This window comes from Rattus rattus, chromosome 6 (genome assembly GCF_011064425.1).
Source record: "Rattus rattus isolate New Zealand chromosome 6, Rrattus_CSIRO_v1, whole genome shotgun sequence".
NCBI classification, from domain to species: Eukaryota; Metazoa; Chordata; class Mammalia; order Rodentia; family Muridae; genus Rattus; species Rattus rattus.
Window position 1 is genome coordinate 53,623,863 of NC_046159.1, and position 25,365 is coordinate 53,649,227.

The 25,365-nt window shown below is 40.4% G+C and overlaps 1 non-coding gene across 1 annotated transcript; it reads left to right on the forward strand.

The window, feature by feature from the left end:
- Positions 1 to 2,444: 2,444 nt before the first annotated feature.
- LOC116904705 lies at positions 2,445 to 2,577 on the forward strand. The gene has a single exon (XR_004388400.1). It is a non-coding gene; the product is annotated as a small nucleolar RNA SNORA17 (small nucleolar RNA).
- The last annotated feature ends 22,788 nt before the right edge of the window (positions 2,578 to 25,365 follow it).

Here is a 25,365-nt window from a genome sequence, read left to right on the forward strand (position 1 = left end):
CCCTTGCCTTCTCTATGACATCAGGATATTTGTGGGAATATGTCATCATTTGGTGCAGTTTGCCATAGAAACAAACATTAACAATGACGTGGTCACAGCACATGTACTTGTCATTAACCATAAACCTGTTTTATGGAAACCTGTTTTATGGAATTCTGTGCCTTAAGTTCCTATAAAGCAAGGCATTGGTTTGTGTTTATTTTATCATATTTTATTTTTACAGAAACTGGATTCTTTTAAACTGGATTCTTGAACCTAAGGGAACTTCTGGCTGTGTTAGAATTCAGCAGCAAGTTCAGGTCACTCTTTTCTGTGCTGAGAAATAATCAAATGAGGGAAGTCGAGTAACTTGAAAGAAATGGCAAAGGGAAGGTTCTAGAATGAGGCAAGTGTTGAAAAGTACTAGAAATAATAGCCAGCACTAATTGGATACTCCCCATGTGTCTGGTGCACGGAAGCACTTTGTAGTTACAGTATCGTTAAAACTTCAGAATGTCCTCCAGGGTTATGGGCACAAAGGCTTCTTTAAGGCTTCGAAGCCAGGAAGAGCCAGGCAGGAAGTCTTCAGGTACAGGAAAGCTTGTAAACTGGTGTGCTGTCAGTGTCCTCAGACCTCTCCTGAAGCCCTCACCATAACAAACTCCTCAGAGCTGATTTCTCCTGTACAACCACAATTTGCCGATTGGCTTTGATGTAGCTGTTGCCAATCTTGAAAAATCTTCTGCTTTGATATTTCCAGGTTTTCCAAATCTGTATTTGTTTTTCAGGCAACACTGTTTTTGTTGAAGTAAGATAAAATATTTGAAGCAGCCTCTTGAACACTTATAATAAAAATATTTCTAAAACTAACCTAAACTAAAAACCATATAGGCAAATACACAGCTACCCATATCTCTCACCACTGCCTGTATTTTCTGATGGTCTTTTGGCAAGAATTCTATGAAGAGGATTCCCCTACATTTCAACTGGGTCATGTTCGACACTTCTCAGCTGGAGTGGTCAACGGAAGCTCTTTAAGATTCTAACCAAGAAGTCTTTCTTAGAGTATCTTAGCTTGTTTTTCTGCTACCTTTGATGTATTTCTTTTATCACATACTTAGGGGTAACTTCTGGCTTCTACCATATTGCCTTCCCCAGCCAGAAGGGGATGAGGGAGAGGACTTAAAGGACCAAAAGGAACATGTATCACTCATTCTCATGTCTGTGTTACTCAAAGTCACATGGTGACATCCACTGGTGCTAATACATAGCTGTGGCCAATAATATCAATATTTTTCCAGTATCCACTTTTCTTGACCTTCCCCAAAGCTTTCTCCAAAACTTGCTGACAAGTGGCTGTCAATGAAGTCTCTATTCCCTAGGCTCATTTGCTGGAGTGATGGGGTCCACCAGTATCCGCTGCTGGCCTGACAACTCACATCAGCACTGAATCCACATCCGGCCCACCGCTTTGCAGTTTCATTATCACGTTGCTACCTACAAAGGGATTCAATCTTCATAAAGTCCTGGTATAAAACCCTTGACAGTGATGGTAAGTGTATTCTCAACATTAGGCTACAGTAAGCACAAAAGATTCAAAAAATACTACATTGTGTTGGGATTCACATGGTCAACCAAACTGTGGATTTTTTTTTTAACAAAAACAAGATGAAATTAGAAATTGGAGGACAACAAAATTTCACTCTTATACTTAATCAGAGCATATGATGCACTAAGACAGAAATGTACTTTATGTTCTTAACTGTATATATGCTCAAAATGGAAAGATAATGAGCCCAGGACTCTCCTTGGTCAGAAAAAAATAGCAGGAAAACAGGTCTGAGGAATACTAAACATTAATAGAAAACATATCCAATGGTGAAGAAAAACGAGTCCCTGCTGCTTGAAAAGATGAGTTAAGCGGACAAGAGCGCAACCCTTTGACATGACTAAGAAACAAGAGGAAGGTGCAAGAGAATGCTATTGGTGAGGCTGGGGAGGTGGCTCAGGGGATAAAGAGCTAGCTAAGCAAGCACAATGGCTGTGTTGGGATAGAGAGAACACATGCAAAGCTGAATCCTGTAGCATGCATCTGTAATCTCAGCACACCCAAAGGAAGATGGAAAGCTAAAGCAAAAGTATTCCTGGGAGTTTGTGGGTCAGTTGGAACTGGTGTCCAAAGGTAAGAGACCCTGTCCTAGGTAGAAAGTAAAATGGACACCGAAGTTGATCTCTAATCACTATACATCACACATATGCACACACACACACACACACACACACACACACACACACACACGAGAAGTAATTAATTTTAACAATAAAAATATGAATAAGAAGAGTTTTTATTAAATTTAAGAGTTTAATAATGAAAGGATAATTATGTGTAATTGATAATGACCAATCTGAAAATTTATGTAAAATTATCTTTTTCTGGAAAAAAAATGTATTGAGATGAGTGAGACCCTGACCCTAGAGGTATTTGCAGGTGTGACTGCTCTGTTACATGTGAGTCAGTAGGTGGCAGAGAGGAGAGAGGCTATGTCTGCACTCGGTGTTCTGACCTATGGACATCTGAAGGATTAGTAGCCTAACACTTCCTTAAAAAATGAGCCAGAGACAATAACCAGTCTGATGCCACACAGGCCTGGACAGGGAGCTAGCATCAGACAACTACCAGTCTGGTACCACACAAGTCCTGATATGTTCCCAGGGCAGGGAGCAAAGCAGAGACTAGAAGAACCTCACCTGGGACCATGGCCCTAGGGGAAGGGAGTGTGCGTAGTTTTATTATTTGTCTTAGGATAACATATGAGCCTTCCTTTGGGAAGCTGGTCTTTCACAGAGTGGCAATGGGTGTACAGATAATCAGAGTACTGCCTGGACATCTGAGGGCTTTAAAGAAAATGTCCCTTAGTCCTAGTTGTGATTTTCTTCATGCATAAAATCTAATGTGAGCATCATATTCTGAATAATTCCCATTTCTTTCTCTTAGCAATGGCCGAACCAAAACTCTCCCATGCCACATCCTATTGAATATAGTAAGTGTATTTGTATGCAAGCTGTGTAATTACCAATTGAGAATTATTTCATAAAGTGTGGGCATCATCAAATGTATTTTTGAAATAGAACTGATGTGGAATCTTCAAGTGAGAACTGTATTATTTAGGGCCACCATTTTTAGAGGAGAAAGATATAGTTATTTAGCCTTTTGACAACATAGATGTCTATAGGTATAATTTTTTCCAACCTATTTTTAATAAGGGTTCAGCCTCTCCTCTAGCTGATCATCCAACAGAGGTAGTGGAAGAGAAAAGTTACTAGGGTATGGGGAAAGTAGATCTATTCAGCAATAGTTTTTTAGGGGCAAGTTTGATCTTCAGCAGTTTAATTCTGTAGCAAACATCAAATAAAACTTAGCAGCTGCAGACCAGTCCTCTAGGCAGGCAGACACCAGGCACGAACCAGCAACTGTAGTTCAATCCTGAAGAAACCACCAGACTCACCAACCAGCCTGAGGCAAGGCCACTGAAGTTGCAAGTTGCCACAGGAACCTCACAAGCAGTTCTTGGGGGAGATTCTCTCGATAGTGGCATTGTCACAAGTTGAGGTCAACAACGCTATGTAAGGCAAAGCAATACATATGAGTTATTAGTGAAGAATAGTAAGGCAGAGCAAATTGAACCAATGCTCAGTGCTTGTCTCGCACTGTCTGGGGGTCATATTTATACTCCATCAAGCTTCCTTCCATGTGTTTGCTATATCAAAACATCCTTTCACCTGTGTCTGCTTGAGACAAACATTCTTCCCCATGTCTGCTCTAGGAAAACATCCTTTCACCTATGTGTTCCTGCAAAACATCGTTTGATATAACTAATTTTCCAGAAAAGAAAATAGAAGTTCCCACTTCAGATGTCCCTTAAAATGACTGTGGCAATGCATTTTTCTCTAAAAGCATCCTTACACACACAAAACATTATAGGTTGATATCATTATGCAGGTGAAGGCAGGCACAGGATAGAACAAGACCTGTAATTGGACAAGAAGGAAGGATGGGTGGGAGAAAGGTTTTAGAGAGGCAGAGGAGGCTAGAGCGAGGAGGAGGAGGCAGCGGAGAGAACCTGGCGAGTGTTAAGATTCCTCTCTGCACATATCACAGGTTGTTACCATTATTCTTAAGGGATAGATGAGTATAGGATTTTGTATTGTCTACGTGGGCAAATTATATCTTATCAATCATATCAGAGGATATTGTGTGATGTGTTCTTTCATGTGGTGATTTAATTGAGTTTAAGAGAGTATATGGTGACCAGAAGCACCGGGCCCACCATGGAATTGGGATGTGTATGCCTGGCATGGTAGAAACCATTCAAGAGAGCTGTGAGAGAGGGTGGGGTGGTCTGACAGGGTGCCATGTTGGAATGGCTCTTAGACAGCAGGTCAGGGGGTACCCTGGAGCTGCTGAGATAAATAGCACTAGTTCCAAGGCCCGCCGGAGCCAGAACTAGAGAGCACAACCAGGGTATATGCAGAAACTGGTTCTGCTACTTTTTTATTTTACTGCAACAAAACAGTTGGGATATTTATGCCTCTATAGAAACAACAATTATGTGGGTTCTTCATGCCAGGTTAAGTCACCTCCAGTCACACTTCACGTTACACCTTTAGCAGTGGATTCTCTCCTCTGCTGCTTTATAGGTTTCCTCTTCGTAATGGCGAAAATGATCTTATGAGTTCCTCCAAACAAAATGTCACCTTGGCCGTTTTGTCAGGAGGTAGCTTACCTTTATGGTCAGGCTTTAGATGATATGCATATGTCATGAACACTGTATATCACATTTCAATGGATGATTCTAACCCAGCATGATTTTTCCCCTTCAGTATGAAAGGACATGTAAAGATATCATTGTTGTAATGGACTGGGGATAGATGAGTGCTATTGGCATCCATGGGGCAGCGGTCAATTATACTGCTAAATACCCTGGGATGCACAGGATAGAGCCCAACAAAGGATTGTTCCACCTCAAATCCTGTGGTGCTGAGTCAACACATCCTGTTAGAAGGAAAGCATAATATGCTTTTCCCCCATCTTCGTTATCATATGTATTAATTATCCAATGATCCCTGAATGGATTGGTCTATGACTTTTCCACCTCTCCCATACCACATCTATATTATAGATAGCCTATTAGATTCTACCATATACTTAAACCACGTCTAGATCATATATACTTTCTAATACAATGTAAATGGCACATCAATATACTATATATTTTAGGGAACAATGACAAGGAAAGAGTGTAGTATAATTTCTTTTATTCATAATGTTTTCAGGGTGAGGCAGTAGGATATATAGAAGTCCCCATGGATAAAGACTGTCTGGAAACAGCCAAGAGTATTTAGTTCCTGTAAGTGTAAGGTTGAAGTTGTATAGCACAACTACTGAACAGTCAATGAACAAATATGTGACAAGCATGTTCCTAATCTTTATGATCATATGTAATTTTTTCCTCCATGACATGAAGGTCAAAATAAGCAGCCTCGTAGTTGTCGCAGAACGATTTTCTTGGGCCCTCCCTCTTCTACCCTTCTCTTCCTCTTCCACCACACCATAGTCCCTTAAATTACTGTGATGATGTAAAGACTCTCCATCTGCTTCCCAAAATGGTAGCTACTGGCTGATGAATGCTTTGGATGATGTATTAAATTGTATTTAATGGAAATTAATGTAAATTTAAAGGCAAGTGGCTTCATGTGACTAGTGGCTCCTACATCAGACAGTATAGATTTATTATGGTCACAGGCATGTCCCCAAGTTGGACTTCATGTGAGAAGGTAGATTGAAATCTCATTGGCCTGGATCTTACCACAGAGGCTGGCTGGTTGATGAGCTCCAGGGTTCTGTCTGCCTCTGTTTCCCCATTGCTGGGATTACAGGTACTTGCCAAAACATGTCTTTTCACATTGTTTCTGGGGTTGGACCTGACGTCCTCACAATTACAAAACAAATATGTTATAACTAAGGTGTCACTCCAGCACCATGAATCCTGGTTCTTGGAGAGAAAGCTCCAATGCCATCCAGTAGGATAGAGGAGGACACTATAGTTCCCCCTTCATTTCGTCCATCATAATTCTGTTGTTTTGGGTGGTTCGTTTTCTCCCCTTCTTGACGACTCTTTCTTGGTTTCTCTATTCCTTCCATTCTCTCCATAACTCTCCGGTCTCCTTTCCTCTCTTCTACACTCACCTCTTTCTTTCTCTTTGATTACATACTCTCTATGACTGGCCCATGGTTATTTCTTCAGTCTTATGAAAACAGCCCATTGATTCATATTCCATACATACACCTAACTGGCAAAAGGGAAAAAATTTCTCTAGCTTCAGCTTCTCTCTGTACATGGTAGGACTTACATATGGTTGTCTAGAGACATTGCTCTGTTTCTTTTGGGGAGTAGATGACAGGAAAGCATTGTGTTCAGAAGGTTTCAGTGGAGGAGTTGTCTGTGAGGGAAAACTGTTAGGGAGGGAGAGTTATAGAAAGGCACGTGACTAGTGGGAAGAGAGGAAAGACAGGATTCTGTGCAGAGTCTAGACTCTAGAGTGCTCATCAGCAAGTCTAGAGGGAAATCTGGAGTCACTTATTACCTGCAAGTTTGACAAGTTGTGATCTTTGTAGCAGTCCCCTTACTGCAAAAAAGAAGCCTCTTATCTGTGGATATAAGGATAATTATTTAAAATATAGTAGCTTGGTGGTTGTGGTCCATACCTTTAATCCCAGTACCCAAGGCAGAGCCAGAAGTATCTCTGAGTGAGAGGCCAGCCTGATCTATAAGAGTGAGATCCAGGACAGCCAGGGATACACAATGAAACCATGTCTCAAACCAAACCAAGACAACAAAAACAAATCTAAACAAATAAACAAACAAACAAACACACACATATAGTTAGAAGCTATACTGATTTAGGAAAATGGTTGTGGTAAGTTCTCTAGGGTCCAGGACTTCACTAGCCATAATAATTGGTGGGTTTACAGTAGCAGGCATTAATTCCCTCCAATGGGATTTACGTTCAATTAAACAGCTGTTAGTTTACTAAAGATATAGGGGCCACTATTGCATTACTGGGGCTATTTTTCCTGGCTAGTCATTGTAGTCCACAGACTTTACAGCTACATAGGATCATCAGTTGCCTTTCTCCAATGGAGGCTTGCATACATCTTTCGATGCTATGTAACTGGCCCTTGAGAGGAGGCTTTTAAGTCAATTCCAGCTCAATTCCTCAAAGGCTGTGTCCAAAGTATGTGGTACCTTTAGCAATAGAGTCTTGCTTTCAAGTTCTGGGAGGCAGCCAAGGACAAAAGCACTACCCCATATTTTTTGGGGATTCTCTTTATCTCCTCTAACCAAAAATTCAAAGGGAGATTTCCCATGCCTAGTAGTGGGGTTTGGGTTCCATAGTTTATACCTTCTTGGTGAAGCATTATCACCCCAAGTGCTGTAACTTTATTAGAACTAAACACACACATACTTCTTACGTGAGCTTGTAAAATAATGAACATTTCTCTACTGTTTTTCAAATATCTCTGATGTAATTTATCTTTCTTTCCCCTCCTTCTGAATTACCCCCACCCCTGGAGAGATGCACCTGTTTTCATTCTCCTACCCCTGACAGAGCATCTATGTTCTACTATCCATTTATCTACAGTGGGTATCCCCACCCCACCCCCATTATGTATGTGTAGCACATTTTCGTTAACTATTCATCAGATAAAGGGCATTTAGGCTGTCTCCACCTTCTAGCTATTGTGAAAAAAGTGGAAATAACTATGGCTGACTGTTTTCTTTGTTGAACAGAATCTTTTTAGCTTTAGAAGGTTTTGATTGTCAATTGTTGGTCTCAATCCTTTAGTGAACAAAGTCCTGTTCAGAAAGTCCTTCCTGCACCTACAGGTAGGTTCTGCCTATGTGGTTTTCTAGCAGTTTCTCTTTAAGGTCTTTGATCTATTTGGAGTCAGTTTTGTGCAAAAACAATGTGTAGGTTATGATCTAGGTCCACTTTCATTTCTACACATGGGCATCTAATTTTCCCACCATCATTTGTTGAACGTGTTTTCTTTCCTCCAGTGTATTTCTTTTGTTTCTCTGTGAAATACCAGATGTCTATAATTGTGGATATCTAAAAATACACCTTTATACTTAAAACTTGGGGAACATTTCCGAAGAAGGGGTGGAAAGATTGTAGGAGCCAGAAGACCAGAACACTTGCTTTGAGACAATGTTTTCTAGACATGATGGGGATGCTGCAGCGACCAAATCTCAACCTGTAAAATGGTCACACAAATTGACATGCCTATGTAATTGAAGGTAGTTTCTTAAGGCCACAACCCTAAATGAAGAGCTACAGGCAGTCAATGATTGCTGAAGGAGGGAAAGCCAGTTTACTCCAGGGGTGAGCCTCTGATAGGTTATCCAATCCTAAATGGTTGTGTGTGTGTGTGTGTGTGTGTGTGTGTGTGTGAGTGTGTGAGTGTGTGCTTGCCCATATATTTGTATATGTACATTTGAACATGTGTATGTGATTGTGTTTGGGTTTATACATATGGGTGTATTTGTGTGCATGTTTGCGTGTACATGTGCATGTGTGTGTTTAATTATCTTGCTGTATTTGTATATATGTGTATGTATGTGAATGTGCTTGTGCATATGCATGCATGTGTATATTTGCTTTTATATATAGTTGCATGTATACATATGTGTGTATTTTTGTGTATGTATGGGAATACATTTGTATGTATGTTTGTGTGTATATGTATGTATGTATGTATGTGTGTGTTTGGCCATGTGTTTATTAATGTGTGTGTTTTGAGTATGTACATGTAAGTGAATGTGTTGTCTATCTGTATGTATGTATATGTGTAATATATGTGGCTGTATTTGTATATATGTTTATACATTTCTGGAGCATGTTTGTGTATGTGCATGTTTGCTTATGTGTATGTTTGCTTATATGTTTGTATGTATGTGTTTGTGTTTGTATGCATATGTGGGTATATGTGTATGTATGTTAATTTTTTGTGTGCATGTTTGTGTGTGTGTGCTTCAGTGCAGGATACACACATAATACAAACAACTAATCTAAGAATCTAGAGAGCATTCATGCACAACTGCTATTAAAAATTCTGGCTAAAGTTTCTAAAAGCAAATATTATGAGTTCTTTTAAAGAGGTGCTTAACTAGCAGTGTTTGGCTTTGATCTAGGGTTCCAAGGTAAACTCAGCAACTTTCCTCAAAGTAGCAACAACTCAGCATGTTGAAATTAGACGTTAGGTTTCCACAAATCTTAGCCAAGAAGTTCTACAGGGTAAACTCTTTTGCTCCATTTAACTAATGTGGAAGAATAAAGCAAACCTGATAGGATTTGAACCCATGGTTCCTGGAAGTTTAAATGAACCAAAGATTATGTTTGGCCATGGATCAGTACCCCTGGCAGGGAATGCACAAGGCGTCTAGCCTGCTTACATTGACAAAGCTTTTTAAGATAAAGATTCAAATGTTCCCCAACTGCAGACACTCTAGGTGTTTCCCTCAGTGTTACATGTAGATCCTTCTGAAAAGGCCTTTGTTGGGATCTTCGCTGTGGGGAGAACAGGAACTCACTTATTCATGAAGGAAAGGCTGAGAAAGGCAAGCAAACTGGTTCCTAACATCCTAACCAGGAGAGTCTAGGGAGAGACAATTTCACACTAAGAAATACGTTAAAGGAGGTAATTTTCTGCTCCCTCAGGCTGTGTGGTGAGGTGGTAAGAGTGAGAACCAGGGAGAAAGGCTCTGGGCTTCTGTTTGCAGCTTAGATAAGCGCTTCCTCTCTATCCTGAGGCATATTGCCTCATCCGTTTAAGGAGCCTTGATTAAGCGTCTCAATTACCCATGTAAAATAATAGTTGTTTCCTTGGGGTATTGTGGTATTTAATTAAAGCCCATGAAGGGTAACGAGATCCTCAGATAAGAGCATCTATAAACACTCAGAGATGTATGTCTGCATACATACGAGCCCCATACAGATGCCCGCTAGGCTGCACAACTGAACAAAACTTTTTATTGGACAAAACTCTTTCTTCATCTCTGCAGTTTGCCCACTATTAGTCTTGTTGCCTCAGACTCACAACATAAATCCCTTCAGGGTATGGTTTTCTAAGGGTTGCCTGATGCTTGTGTTCCGTTTCTTGCTTAAGGGTTAAACACCACAGGCAACTCCCAGTCACCTGTGATGCTATAGTATTTCTTTGAACCTCATGTATTCATTTCCAAGTTTCACACGCTTTTCCTGGTGCTGCTTAACTAATACCATGGTTATTTCATATTTCTAAATTGGATGATTTTTTTTGATTTAGAAATTTTGGGCAAAAACTTTATATGACTTCTGTTCAGAAAGAAAACAGGTGTTTTCTAATATACATTGATCTGAATGCGTTTTTACCGAATTTTTATTAATCTGTTATTTGAAGATTATTTCGCATACCATTGGTTTATGTGTATTGCACCGAAATGAAGTAAAAGATATAAGTCACAACTGAGATGTAGTTTGTTTACACTTTGTGTTTATAGCATATTTAGATGCTATTCTTTTAAGCAGCTTTAGTATAAAACATTCAGTATAGCATGCACTATGCTATAGTCAAAAGCTTAGAGCAGTAATTTATTATGTAAGACTTAGGATCTGTGGATCAGCTGGGCATCTGTGATGGTTTGAGCCAGAAATCGATGATCTTGAGTTGGGAAGACTATGTCTGTGGGTAACTGAAGGCTGACTTGGGTTGGATGGTCAAAGACAGCCATGCTCACATATCTACTAGCTGTCCATTTTTGCTTTGAGATATTGTAATGTATAACTTTAATTTTTTTCAAATATTATTTTTAATGATGGCTCTTAAATGCTTTAACCTCCCTTTTAATCCAGCACCCAACAGAGATACTGGGAAAGAAAGGATACGTTGGAAGTAGACCAGTTTAGAAAGATTCTTTGGGGCGACTACTGTCTGTGTTGTCTGGAAATAGGCAATTTAGTTCACAGGTTAGCAGTGGCAGCTTGGTCCGCTTGCAAACACTTCACAGATACACACCAGCAGTCTAGTTCCAGTAGAGTCAGGTTAGCAAACACAAATCAGCAGTGATGGCACTGCTTAGCAGAGACAGCCAAGTCTCAGCCTCAGCTTGAGTCAGCAGGAGCAACCAGAAGGAACACCAGGAGAAGTTCTCAGTTGTACCTCTCTCAGCATAGCGAAGATCAGCGAACATGCGAAACCCACAAGTGTTGTACAGCTAGCTCTACAAGCAAGCCAAGCTCAGGCTCCATCACTGTCTGTTGAGTCCTGTTTATACCCTCCAAACATCACATGTCCTCCACGGGTCTTGCCACAGCACATGCACCTGTCTCAACTGACGTCACTCTGCCAATCAGCCTGAGTCTTCAGAAGCTGCAAGAAACTGTAGCACACCACCAGAACTCTTTTGGTATATTTCTCTATGGAGTCCCAACAAATGCAGCTCAACTACACAATGTAAGGTGGACCAAAACATGTGTGTTGTTAGCAAAGAGTCCTTCGTCACATGTCCTTTCACATGCTTACTTTAGCACAACATCCTTTCCCCTGTGTCTGCCTCAGCTAAACATTTCTTTGAAAGTCTGCCTTAGTCTTTCACCTATGTCCACTTGAGGAAAACACTTCTTCACACGTTTGCCTCAGCAAAACATCATTCAACCGATTTACCAAAGAACCATTAAGTTTCTACTTCAGTAATGACTGGACCACAGATCTTTTCCCAATAGACCTTGGTAAATGTTTTCCTATTAGTGTTAAAGATGAATGCAAGACCTTTGAATACTATGCTTGGAAACAGAACAACCCAACTCTTGCCACACTTACTAACCAGGCAAAGTTGCAGGTCTGATTGGTTTCCTGTTTTTTTTTTTCCTGTGTTTTCTTTCTTTCTCATGGTCCAAATAGCATCTTGAGTTCCCTCACATACATGCTAAATTCAGATAGGATCTATAATGTGTAATTATCCCCTCCTAAAACATCTATGTCCTAATCATTAGGGCACATGAACTTGGGAAAAAGGCTCTGTAGACAAGCTTACATTAAAGCTGTTTAAATAAATGTGTTCTTTAACCACCAGAGTCCTTGTAAGAGAGGGGCGGTGGAAGAGTCACTATGACAGATGCAGAAGTAATAGGTAACAGTTGAAAGGTAACAGTTGAAGTGAGATCCTACACTTGACTTTGAAGAGAAAGAAAAGAATGAAATAATGAAGCTTTCGAAATGAAAGGCAAGGAAAGTATTCCTAACTCAAGCATCCAGAGCAACCTCAGACCTCCTAACCTTCTGACTTTATCCCATTGAAAACAATTTTGAATTTCAGAGTTATCAAACTATAAGAGAGTAAAAATACCTTGCTTTAGATCACCACATCTGGGGTAATGTGCAACAGAAACCGAAGAAAGCAAATCTAGAGTTCACTAAATGTTTGGCATAACACTTCTATTCTAACTCACTTGTTTGATGTGGTCACGTGACCTTAAATAGCTGCAAGAGAGCCTGAGAGGAATGCATTGCTTTTGTTGAATGTTATCAGGAACTCCAAAGATGAGGATAATATTAAGGAATGTCTGCTTCAAATGAGGAAGAGCTCACCAGCATGCGTTTGACATTTAGTGAGCATTTACCAAGAAGAACCAGGAACTATTGTGTGTTCTGGGCATGTATTGTTGAGCAATTCAGATAAATTCCTGCTCTCACATGGCTCACATCCTGGGGAGGAGAAAACAAAGTTATGAAAATGTAATATGCAAATCAGTGGCTTATGTTATTGGCAAATGAAACAAAGTCGGTGTGGAGAGGTAGCTAGTGCATGGCCATTCTAGAATGGACTTTAGAAAACAATGGAAGATGTAACTCATTTGGAAGCAGTAGGAAAAATAGCCAGTTGGGCAGTCTGTACTACAGCCGTTCAAAATCCAATTTAGGGTGTGCTGGAGATGATCTCTGGAATGACAGCATAGGAGCTCTGTGGGTCCTTTCTCCTGTAGAATAAACACAACTGATTGTGGTTAGTTTTTAAGGCAAAGTCTCTGGAAATTATCCTCATAGCATAAAGCAGATGAAGAGAGATTTATTTTAAATTAATCTACTGAATCATGGTAAGAACTGACTCAGTGGTACTGGCCTGGAACCTTAGTTACTTGAGAGAGGCTTAAGTACAAGGATTCTAAGTTTAAAGCTGCCTGGGCTGGGAAGCAAGTTCACGGCCAAATGTTATGATTTTTTTTTTACAATTCAAATTTTATTTTTGAGATTTTCATATGTAAATATTGTATTTACATCATTCTACCTCTCCTCATCTTCCCCTCCAATTTCTCTCACCTCCCCACTCCTTATTAAAGTCATGGCCTCTTATTTTTAAATTACAATGGTTATACATACTCATTTATGTGTACATGTGTATACATTCATAGATACAAACTGCCCAGGTCATTCAGGTATTGCTCATAGGTATTGAGGGCAAACCTCCTGAGATTTGCTAGCCTGTCAGAGGGCTCTTGCCTGAAGAAGACTGATTTTCTGTCTCTCAGCAACTATTAATTTTCTGTAGCATTCCTTTAGGGGTGAAGCCTTCTGATAGTTCCCCCATCCATGTTATTGTAATGTTGTATTAATTATTCCTGTTCCTCTGTTTCCTTATTGATAAATGAAGACCACAATAGTGGTCGTTTAACTGCATTGGGAGGATCTATGAATATGGTTTAAACTCAAGGTTTAACTTGTATCAATTTCAGTTTATCCTTTTACATGGCAGAGAAACCATGCCATAGTGTATAGGAGAGACTCTTTTGTCCAACCAGGCCAGATCAAACCCCGCCATGTTATCACCTACTGCCATTGCCTCCCTTGTGTAAACCCAACATGTCTGATCTGCCATATTCTGAGAGAAGCATAATGTACTTAGTGTAGTAGAAAAATTTTTTTCTTCCCCTTGGAGGAAAGGATCATTCTCTCTCTTGGTGTTACCCTCACCACCAAGTAGTATCGACCTACTTCTTCTGGATTTCAAAATAAATTGAGTAACAGGATTAAAGGTCAGAAAACTATTTGCCAGCATGAAATAAAAGTTGGCTCTGAACCTATTAAGGTCCTAGCAGTGAATCTGGTATTAAGTCTTGGGCATATAGCTAAGGAGACCCACAGGTGTTATAGGAGAACACAGAGAATGGGGACCTCATTCAGCCCAACTCACCCCTCCCTACCAAATGGTCTGAAACCAGTGTTTTTGAAGTTGGTCTTCTGAACAATCATTTTCTGTCTTCAACAAAAAAAAAGTTTTAAATGGCTGTCTCAGTAAAAGTGAAATCAATATTCTTTCAGCCTGGGCTTTTAGCAGATAATGTCCCCCCATAAATCATGGGCATAATGACACTAGAATAATTCATCATCTCATTACATTTACATATGATGCGCCACATTGTTCTGAGGCGAAGGTTATCTTCCCTGCCTGGGACTCCATCCAGAAACAAATAAAAGACCAAGTAACCTGATTGTTTCACGATCCGTTTATAGACACTGTTGTGGATCAGTTTCCCATCTGTCAACTACTTTTTCTTTACAGTCCTCTTGTGTGCACACTGCAGGTACCTATCCCCCCTAGCTCAAGCATTTCAATTACTATTAAAACTTTGTTTGAGAGATGCCTGTCTAAACTGAAGGTGCTCTCTGTAGTCTCTGCTTCCTTTGTATCTTATGCCAGCCAAATCGAAAGTCAGTGATAACCAGTCAAGCATTTATTAATACACCTAGTATGTGTCAGGTATGGTTCTGAAAACTGAAGTTACATAGAAAGGAAACAAGAGATATATTTGTATTCTTCCTGAGCTCACCGTCACATTAGAAAAATGATTAAAGAAGGTGTGAGAAAAAATGGTAGCATTGCTAGTAGTGAATACTGAGTACAGAACACAATGTACGCTATTAGTAAGGGAACTCCAGGCTAGAAAAAGGGGTCAGTCTGTAGAGTACTTGCCTTCAAGCAAAAGAACCTGAGTATGATTTGCAGAACCCAGGGGGGAAGAAATCCAGGCATGGTAACATGGATTTGAAGCCCAAACACTGAGGAGTCAGCAGGAAGACTCCTGGAGCTTGGTGGACAGCCAGCCTAGTCTACTTGTAAAGTGCTGAACCAATGAGTGACCTTGTCTTAAAAAAAAAAAAAAAAAAAGATGGATTGCTCTTAAAGGATGATACCCAAATTTATCTTTTGGCTTCACCTGTGCATACACACTTGTGTACACACACACACACACACACACACACACACACACACACACACACACACAGCATGTACAGAGAGAAAGTTAGAGAACATCCCTAGCATGAAGGGACATAGAGTGTGGAGGGAAGGACCCCTGGAGATGCAGACTTGTGTTGACCTGTGGTGTTACCTTTTTAGATGACCTCTAAGACTCTCCAGAGCCTGCTGGAATCCTGGCCTGTGTCATCTCTTCAGTGAAAACAGGCCTGTGTGTGAACTTCAAAGTTGTCACTTAATGGTTAACATCATCCAAGATTTACTTTGTCAAGTTTCTAAATCTTGAGTTTTTTCAACTGTAAGAAAGAAATAACAAAGATCTCTTATGGCTGCTGAGAAGATTAAAAGAGATCATATATGCCAAAGCAGAAAAAAATTATGGAGATTCAGAAGCTAATCTGGTTTCTTTGGCAGTTCATGTTGAAATCCGTACTAGGCTGTTTATTACCTAGTATGTGACCTTGTCCAAGTTACAAATTGTTATGCTCTAACACACATATGTGCTTCTAAAAATCACTGTGCTGTGCAGAATTGGGTAATAAAACCACAGTACTTATAAAGAAAAAGGTTATTACAAACACATTAAAAATCCAACAGAGATACTTTTTAAAAAATAGTTAAGAAAATAATGCTTGGTATTCAGGATTACAATTACTACATAGCCAAGAAATATGTAAGTGCTTCCCTAATACATATGGCCCTGTCATAAAGATGACCTGGTATTTGCTTGTGTATTGACTTGTGGAGATTTCATGGACAGGTTGGAGCTCATGAGTTACACCAAAGTTGGGGCATGGGAAATTTGCAGTACTTGACGTAGAAAGTGTGGCTCTGAACATCCCTGATGAACGCTGCTGTGTGGTAGACACCGGGCAGGGTTATGTTTCCTGTACAGATGCTCCTTGCCTTAAAGTGGGGTTATGTTCCTGGAGAAACTCATCAGAAGTTGAAGATGACACTAGCTGAAAGGCATTTAACCCCATGAAGCAAACTGAGCACCATACAACATAGTATGCTGCAGCAGACCAGTTCTTTCTCCTGGTGCTTGTAGGACTGACTTAGAACCATGGCTCATCATAGGCATTCCTACTGTGTAACACTGCTTGGGGAAAGGTCAAAATTTAAAAACTGGGAGCATGGTTTCTCCTGAAAGTGCACTGCTTTTACACCCCTGTAAAGTTACAAAATCCTGTATGTGGGGTCATCTTACCAGTCCAAGATAATCCAGCTCATCCAGGTTTAGTTCTCCATTAAGCATACTGAAAAAGATCACAGTTGTTTCCTAGTGTACCAACCATGTTTGGATAGAGTGGCCAGGGATGCTTACTACTGTACTTCAATTATCTCATCTATACATGGGGATGACTGTGGTGTCCACCTCTGGGAGGGGTAATGGTCATGGCCACATTTTACGTGATACTTCTGTGTGAAAGCTTTAGCTCTAGGGCTAATGTATAAATGTGATACATTTCTTGTGGTATTTCATCTTCAGGGTTATGTTATATTTTATTGATGATTTTTACAGGAGGAAATGAATCCTTTCCATGTTGAATGTTCCTTGTCATATGATGACAATATTCACATTCTCGCATAATCCTGATACACTTCAGAGTTAACTGTTCTTGTAACTCAAGCAGGTCTGTGTGGTAAGCCTGCAGGCCATTTCTTCACAGTGTGGGACAAGAAGTAGAGATGGCATGGATAACCCTTAGGAACCAAAGAAAAAGAAGGACCCAGCCCACCTAGAGGTAGATACATATTAGCCATAGCCACCAATCCAACTGTTTCTGCTCATAGTACTGGGTTGGATTATACAATCTCCAAGCCACATTCTACTTGATGACCCTTCAAACTGAGTGTAAATTCCATTGCTATTATCACTGTTAACTCCCAGCTTGCTGTGCAACTCCAAAGATAGATAAATTGTATCTTTCATCTTCTCTTTGGGTGTCTTTAGATAGTTGGCCTAGAACAGATGTAAGGTAGCCAGGGCATGACTCATCAACGTTGATTGCCTGAGTTAGAGAACAAAAGAGACAGGCTTTCATGATGTATACCAGGGTTATTTGCATGAAGTTCATGAGGTATTGGTGCAGGTGGCTGTGTGGGTTTCTCTGGCATTTGCTTCTAGCTGATTTTCCCATAAGTTCCTTAGTCATATGTTCCATTGGTAACTTACTCAGGGGATTCTTTTCCCATCTGAATGCCCCAGTGTTACCCCGTACCCAGCCTCTATACCCAAATATTCATTCGCAGTTGCTACACACACTCTCTTTCCAAGAATAACCAACCCCACATCTCTGATACCACCAGCATTAGCTCCTGCCTCTGAGCCCAGCCATTCAATAGTTCCCTTCATTTCAACCTGTGTGTTCCAGAACTCCAAGTCTCTGGCGATTATCTTCTTTTGGACCCACTTTGTCTTCTATCTCAGGTAAGACCAGAGGGCATCAAGGTTAGGACACGTACTTTGGAGGCAAACGGAACATAGCCAGACTCTTGACTAATCTGCTTACGAAGGTAAAGACATTTCTCTAAGCTTTAGTTTTCTTTTGTGGGAATGGCAAGAGTCATTCACACAAAAGAGACAGGTAATGCCTGTCTCCATCAAGTCCCCAGGAGGATTACATGAAAAAGCATTTGGGAAATACCCAGTGCCTTGTCTGATGGATTAAATATTTCATTAATATAGTTGTTGGGACTATGAGAGGTTCAACTTCTTATGAATAATTGTGGTTGCCCAACAAAAATACAGATGTAGTAGGAAATATGCACGTATTTATAAAATGTTATTGTGATCAATGTTGACTGAATCTGATATTGTATGTGTGTGTGTGTGTGTGTGTGTATGTGTGTGTGTATGTGTGTGTGTGTTCATAGTGTGACTATATTGGGGAGAAGTTTAGGTCTTTTCCAGCAAAATCTGCATGGCTGAGATAAAATACTGATGACTGAGGATTGAGGGCCAGGGCAGAAGCTTTGCTAGCTGACAAGCAATGACACTGTGTGTCAATTATGACCATCATTCCACTTTCAGTGGCCTGCCTGATCTTCATGCTGTTTACGGAATGTGGGGTTGTAAGGTTGCAGCTAAAGGTGCTCCTAGCATGTTTCATTCTGTTCTCCACTGAACATGGGAAGGGAAAATTCCATTCTGAAAACATGGCTCAAGGGTTGTGCAGTGATGCAAACAGACTTTGAGGTGTATCATATGAAGAAGTATTTTTCAAGGGGGGATATTTAAAGATAGAGCACTCAGCATAAGTTGTTTTATTTATTTTATTTTATTTGTGCACCAGTATTTTAGTTGGTTCTGACTCAGGTAATACACACACACACACACACACACACACACACACACACACACACACACACACACACACCGTGATTTGGGAACTAACCAATGCTTTAGCAAAAGTAGATGGATTTACTTCTGAGAATCATTCCAATGTGGTCAAATTGGGTCTGAGCCAAATTACTAGTCACTGTGAAGAGGAATTTGTATGAATTCACATTGAGGTACAACAGTGGTTTACAGTTCAACTTCAGTCTGTCTTGCCCCATATTTGCATCTTCAAATTATATATTTGAAAAGTATATAACACGCCCCCAGCATTTGCCATTATTCACTCATTAGTAGTTCTCAAATGCATCTACACCAGGCCTATAGAAGTGCTGGAAGGACGGCTTACACGTACTTTACAGGTGATTTTGGGGAGGTTCATGTGCAACTTTTAAATCATTAACGGGAATACTGGAGACAGTGGACATTTAGAAATAGAAGAATTATCTGGTTCAGTTTACAAAGCTAGGTGCAGACCACAGCAAAGGCAAGGGACCAACTCTCCTGAGCTCTAAAAGGGATGAAGAGTGCATCTAGGAGGGAATAAAGAGCAGGGCATCCTTGTAGAAACCACAGTTCACACAGATGGGAAAGCACTGAAGAGCATCACCTTGGTGTTTCAATGAACAATTGGAGCACAGCCACCAGAGGCTCTTTAGGATACATATGGTTATAATATCATCATTATAATTAAAGGGTCATAAATGAGATGTTTTCCTGAGTCCTAGATGACTTTTCAATGTTATACCAGAGATTTGGTTTAAACTAGCATGTGATTATTTTATGTAGAATTTAAACAATGTGGTGTGTGTGTGTGTGTGTGTGTGTGTGTGTGTGTGTGTGTATAATTGGTAAATAGATATGCTTTAATGGGATACATTACAAAGACTAGGTTATTATTGATTACCTTCAGTTCTCAAATGCTTTGTTCACCACTCAGAAAATCCTAACACCAGTGACAACAGTAGTCATAAATATTTGAGTCTGTGTATCCATTTCAGTTTTTAACTGCTACACTCATAGAAATTCTTCAAACACACTTATACATGTGTTTAATTAGTTCCCACTGCACAATGGTAAAAGGAAGGTGGAAGACTAGACAACCTTCTGTGTATGTCCTAACTCTTCTGAAATCCACAGAATTTGATGCAGTTGGGTGTCCATTATGGCTTCTGGTGTATAACCAGACCTAAAACAGAAGGTCTTTATTTTGTTTTATTTGCTTTTTGGGTTTCTCTCTCTCTCTCTCTCTCTCTCTCTCTCTCTCTCTCTCTCTCTCTCTCTCTCTCTCTTTCTTTCTCTTTCTTTCTTCTTTTTTTTTCTTTCTTTGAGATAGGGCCTTACTATGTAGTCTTGGTTGGCCTGGAGCTTGGTATGGAGACCTGACTAGCCTAGATCTTGTATGGATCTGCCTGCCTCTGCCTCCTGAGTGCTGGAATTACAGATGCATGCCACCACAACCAGTGAGAGGAAATGTTTCAATTTTCTTCTTATGAATTAATTTCCCTTATTTCTTCTTCATTTTGTGAAGTCATCATGGGAGTGGTAGCAGTTTTCAAAATTTTAGCAATGCTTTTACATATTTATAATAGAAAAAATATGTGGGACATGATCATCGTAACACATCCTGGCTCAGTATATAAAGATTAGGAATTATACAGAGATGTTTGCTTAGTCTTATTGCTAACAGGGACTGGGATGAATACAGAGTATAGAAACTTTTGTTCAGCTCTAGATCTCTCTACTCCAAGGCTACAGATATGCTCCCATGTATCCACTTTTAACTATTTACTTTAACAAGAGGCAATCAAATATATTCACCTTTAGACATTTATTTAACAAAATCGGCTTTGGAATATTTTATAGTATTTAAATTTCCTATCTAATAGGAAGGCTTAGCGAATAATAAATCTGGCCAAGAAATAGTTGTTCTGTGTTTCCTTTGTCAGCATCTTCCATGCATCAAAATCTTTTCCTCATATTCAGAAACCTCAGCACCTGAAGGGACTCCCCAGAGAAGGATTTTCTGTGCATGTGGCTTGCCTTTCATGATACAAATCCACCCAATGGCTTTCCCCTCTGAATGCTCTCTGTGCTTAAGCTCTATGAGAAATGCCCTCCTTTTCACAAACTAAGCGAGGCTCCTACTACTTCCACCCGATCCCTACCAGATGGCTGATCTTTCTCAGAGCCGTGTTGCTCCAGAAACTATCCCGTGGGCAAGACTGGAGTCCACTAAGCATCTCCTGTTTTCTCAAAAGCATAGCAAAACGAGGAGGCATGGGGATGAAACTTCTTGTCTTTGAGGCGCAGATGTTGCTAGAGGATTGGTGTCAGGCAGGGATGAGCATTGCTTTTCCCATGTTTGGAGGACTACAGCATGTGTCTGAGGGCTTGGAGGATGCTGCCAGAAGAAAATAAGCATACTGCTTTTGCTTAGAAAAGGAGTGGAATTGGGACTGGGGAGATGGGTCCATAAGTAAATGCTTGCTATGCGAGCATGAAGACGTGAGTTTGAACCATTAGAGCCCAGGTCTTGCTATGCATGCATGAAGACATGAGTTTGAACCGTTAGAGCCCAGGTCTTGCTATGCAAGCATGAAGACGTGAGTTTGAACCGTTAGAGCCCAGGTCTTGCTATGCATGCATGAAGACGTGAGTTTGAACCGTTAGAGCTCAGGTCTTGCTATGCAAGCATGAAGACGTGAGTTTGAACCGTTAGAGCTCAGGGCTTGGTTTTCTTTTTCTTTTTTCTTTTCATTGTTTTATTTTTGTTTTTGTTTCAAAGCTTGGAGTGGCAATATGAACCTATAGTCTGAGTACTGAGCCTACAAAGACAAGGAGCTCTCTGGGGATTGTGGCCCAGCCTGTCTAGCCAACTAGAGAGCTGCAGGTTCAATGAGACCCTTTCTGTAAAAAGTAAGGTGGAAAAAAGATTGAGGGGACACTGGATGTCAACCTCTGCTCACCACACATCTACACACACATATGTACACCTAAAATAAAATAGCAAAATTTTTTGGAAGACAGCACATAAGTTCTTACATGTTAGTTTTAGAACAAGAGAATGAAATGATAAAATCAACAGGGATTGGCTGCAGAAACATCAGCTGTGTATTGCTGTCACACAGCTAGAAAAGGGATCACGTAGGCCTAGTCTCAAATATCCCTCCATTATTATGGGAGATGAGTTTCTTTCAGACATCAAGGATCATTCAATAACCAGGTTGCAGAAAATATGGCGTTTATTTTAAGTTGGGATTGCACCAGCCACCTGCCATGTTTGCTGTTGTGCGGCCTGCAATAACCATTAAGAAGGGTTGTTTATTCCATAAAGAAGGTGTGCGAAGTTGACAAATCAATAAAATTTATTCCCAGTGCTGATGTATTTTGGATGAGCCTGAAACAACACTCAGCCATTTACGCCTAGAAAATACTCCCTGTAATACATTACCCTCAGGAATGTATTGCCAAAAGCAATTTGAGATGGCGGCTATGGCCGAGCACATCCAATGTCCTGACCCATTTTGTCTTGGGTTTGGCATTGGTTAGAGGTTGGCTGTAGCCGTCAACACAGCAATATTTTGACTTTATGGTTGTTTGAGAACTTGAGCCTTGCAATTTAACGTGTTTGGGTTGGAAAACACAGGCTCTGCTTACTTCTAACTCCCGGGGAGCACCTGCAAATCATCAACAGCGACATGGCATTTTCAGACGTTTTACCTATAACGAACACTCCTGTTTCCATCAGCCTGCCTTAAAAATTATTCCCATTAAGCCTGGTGTGTATGGCATATGCCTGCAACCCCAGTGCTCAGGAGAGAGAAGCAGGAGGAGCGTTAGTTAAGAGCCATCTGTGGCTACAAGATGAGTTTAAGACTAGTCTGAGCTGTACAGAAGCTAGTCAGGAAAGAAAATGTGCAACTATTTTCAGGAAGTTATATAACCATGTTATAAATCAGTAAAATGCTAAGAATAGCTTCATATGAATAAATCCATGGGAATAATAATAAGAATAGGACATAGGACCTTTTGGCTAGAGGTGGCCATTTAATAAATGCTCAAAAACATGTACAGAATTTATAAAAATGATGTGTCATATATGAGCACACGAGTGGGCATATGTAACTGAGGTGCGGAATGGTAGCATCCACCTTGCATGTGTATCTGTGAAGATTAGAGTACAATTTATAAGAGTAGGTCCTCTCTTTCCACCATGTAGATCTGAACCCAGCCAGTCAGACTCAGTAACTACTTAGTAACTAGCACCCTTACCTGCCGAGCCATTTCACCAGCCTTAACTGTTTCAATGGTTAAATTTATTTTTCAGATTTTGTTTCATGTATATAATTTTAAACCAAGAATTGTTTTGGTTTAAAGACACAGCTACAAAGACAGCTCAACTGGTAAAGTGCTTGTCTTTGTAGCACAAGGGGCCTAAACTCAGCCTTAAGAACCATCTATAAAGTCAGGTTTGTGGTGTGTGCCCTTAATCCCAGTAAGGAGGTGACAGACAGGAAGCTCCCTGGGACACACTGGCTATCAAGCCTACTTGGTGAGTTCCAGGCCAGTGAGAAACTTTGGTTTAAAAAGAAAAGGTGGGCAGTACATGAAGAATGACTTCTGAAGTTGACCTCTAACCTCTGCATGTATGCACACATATGTACACATGCAGCCATAGGAACACACACACACACACACACACAATTAATTAATTAAGATACAGCAAGCCATGATGATGAATGGATAGAACCTTTGTAACCTACTGCCTTTAGAACCACAAAGTGTATATATATCCTTAGCATAAAATGGTTAGATCATACATATTTAGAATGAGAATATAGCTGTTGAGGATATAGCTCAGTGATGTGGTACTTGCTTAGCATGCACAAGGCTGTGAGTTCAATCCCTATGGCTGCAAAAAGAAGGCCCCCATCCAGTAAATAGTGCCAGAATCCAGTGCTTGGCTAATCAAGGTTGTGTGTGTCACAATGAACATTCCTTAGGAGCTACTAAAGAGCCAAAGTTCCTTGGGTACATTAAAAACACAATGGGCTCAGTAAAACAATAAGCCGGAGGCTAGGAGGTCTCCATGCCACCAGTGTTAGCTGACCTCAGAGTTCATAACAGCCCTGCTGTTTCCGTGTTGCTCTTCTCAGAGGTGTGTCTGCCAGGGAGGGAAAGCATTCTCTTGCTGCCAAAGATAGCTGTTGCTCGTGGGTTAGACTAAGTGCCTTTTTGCTGAGCTTCAGAATTCAGAGAGATGAATTTGCTGAAAGTTCTAGAGGGTCAATTATGTGGGATCCCCTATACTTGGAGAGGTGGTGGTGAAGATTAGTTTCGGAGAAAGGAAATTACCTAGCTATCTATACTGCTTTGCAGATCAGCCTGAATCAAGACAAATTCAAGATGCTAGGGAGAGAAAGGTAGTTTCACTTTTGATTTATTGAGATTGTCATGACCTTCAAAGAGTAAGTAGGCTTGGGTAAATAAGGATGTAGTATTTCTAAACTCCAGAATATTTTTTTTTTTCTTTCCACTTGAAAGCCGAAAGTTGACTTAAATGCAGGCTGGGCGTTTGCTGGAGCTCTGGCTCTCCCGCTTATGAAACCTGATTGAGATGCATTTCCCCATCTATTCTAGCTTCAGGAGGATACGATACAACTCCTTCCTATGAGGTTTGCGGCAGGATTTAAAAAACAAACAGGTGCACATTGAGCGCTCTTGCCTTTCTCAATGATGCTATTGTCGCTGTTAACCTACTGACAGGAGTCAGAGAAATACTGTACAGAAAGCTTGTGAGGTCATCATACAGTTTACAATGCACACCAAGCTGCAGAAAGCCTACGCACGAATAGTACCTTCTTTTCTAGCTTTTCAACTTGTGAACTCTTTTCTACTTAAAGTTATGAGTCAAGGCTGAACCTGGCAGGATGGCAATTTGAAATAAACTTGGTTTTGATCTTAGCTCTGGGTGTTTTGATAAGTATCTGGGAATTATCTGTTGGCACAATGCATGAGTGGAATACAAGCTCATTGTCTGTTCTGTGATTTTCATGAAGGAACTGATGGGTCAGACTTTCTCCCATTTTGCATGTTTTGTCTACTAATGTGAACCTAAACCAAGATAACAGCATCTCTCTTTTATTTTCTAACCTATGTTGTTACCTACTTTTCTTTCAACTGTAGTAAAGGTGTGAGAGAATCAAGTTAAAAAAGCAAATTTAGTAAACTTTTGTGTGTGCATGTGTGTAGTAAAAATATGATGTTGACCAAACAAGGCACAATGCATGCTTGTCTTAAGGTTTTCATTGCTGTAAAGAGATGGCATGACCAAGATCAGTCTTATAAAGACAAAAATTTAGTTGGGGCTGGCTTACACTTTCAAAGGTTCAGTCCATTACTGTCATGGCAAGAAGCATGGGAGCTCCAAGCTCACATGGTGCTCGAGGAGTTGAAAGTTCTACATCTTCTTCCAAAGGCAAACAGAAGACTGGCTTCCAGGCAGCTAGGAAGAAGGTCTCTCAAAGCCCAGTGACGCACTTCCTCCCACAAGGCCACACCTACTCCAACAAGCCCACACCTCCTAATAGTGCAAATCCCTGGGCCAAACATATACAACCTAGCACAATGTTGAACACATTTGAAAGTAAAGTGGGTTGAGATGCTCTTTAGAGTGGCTACTGT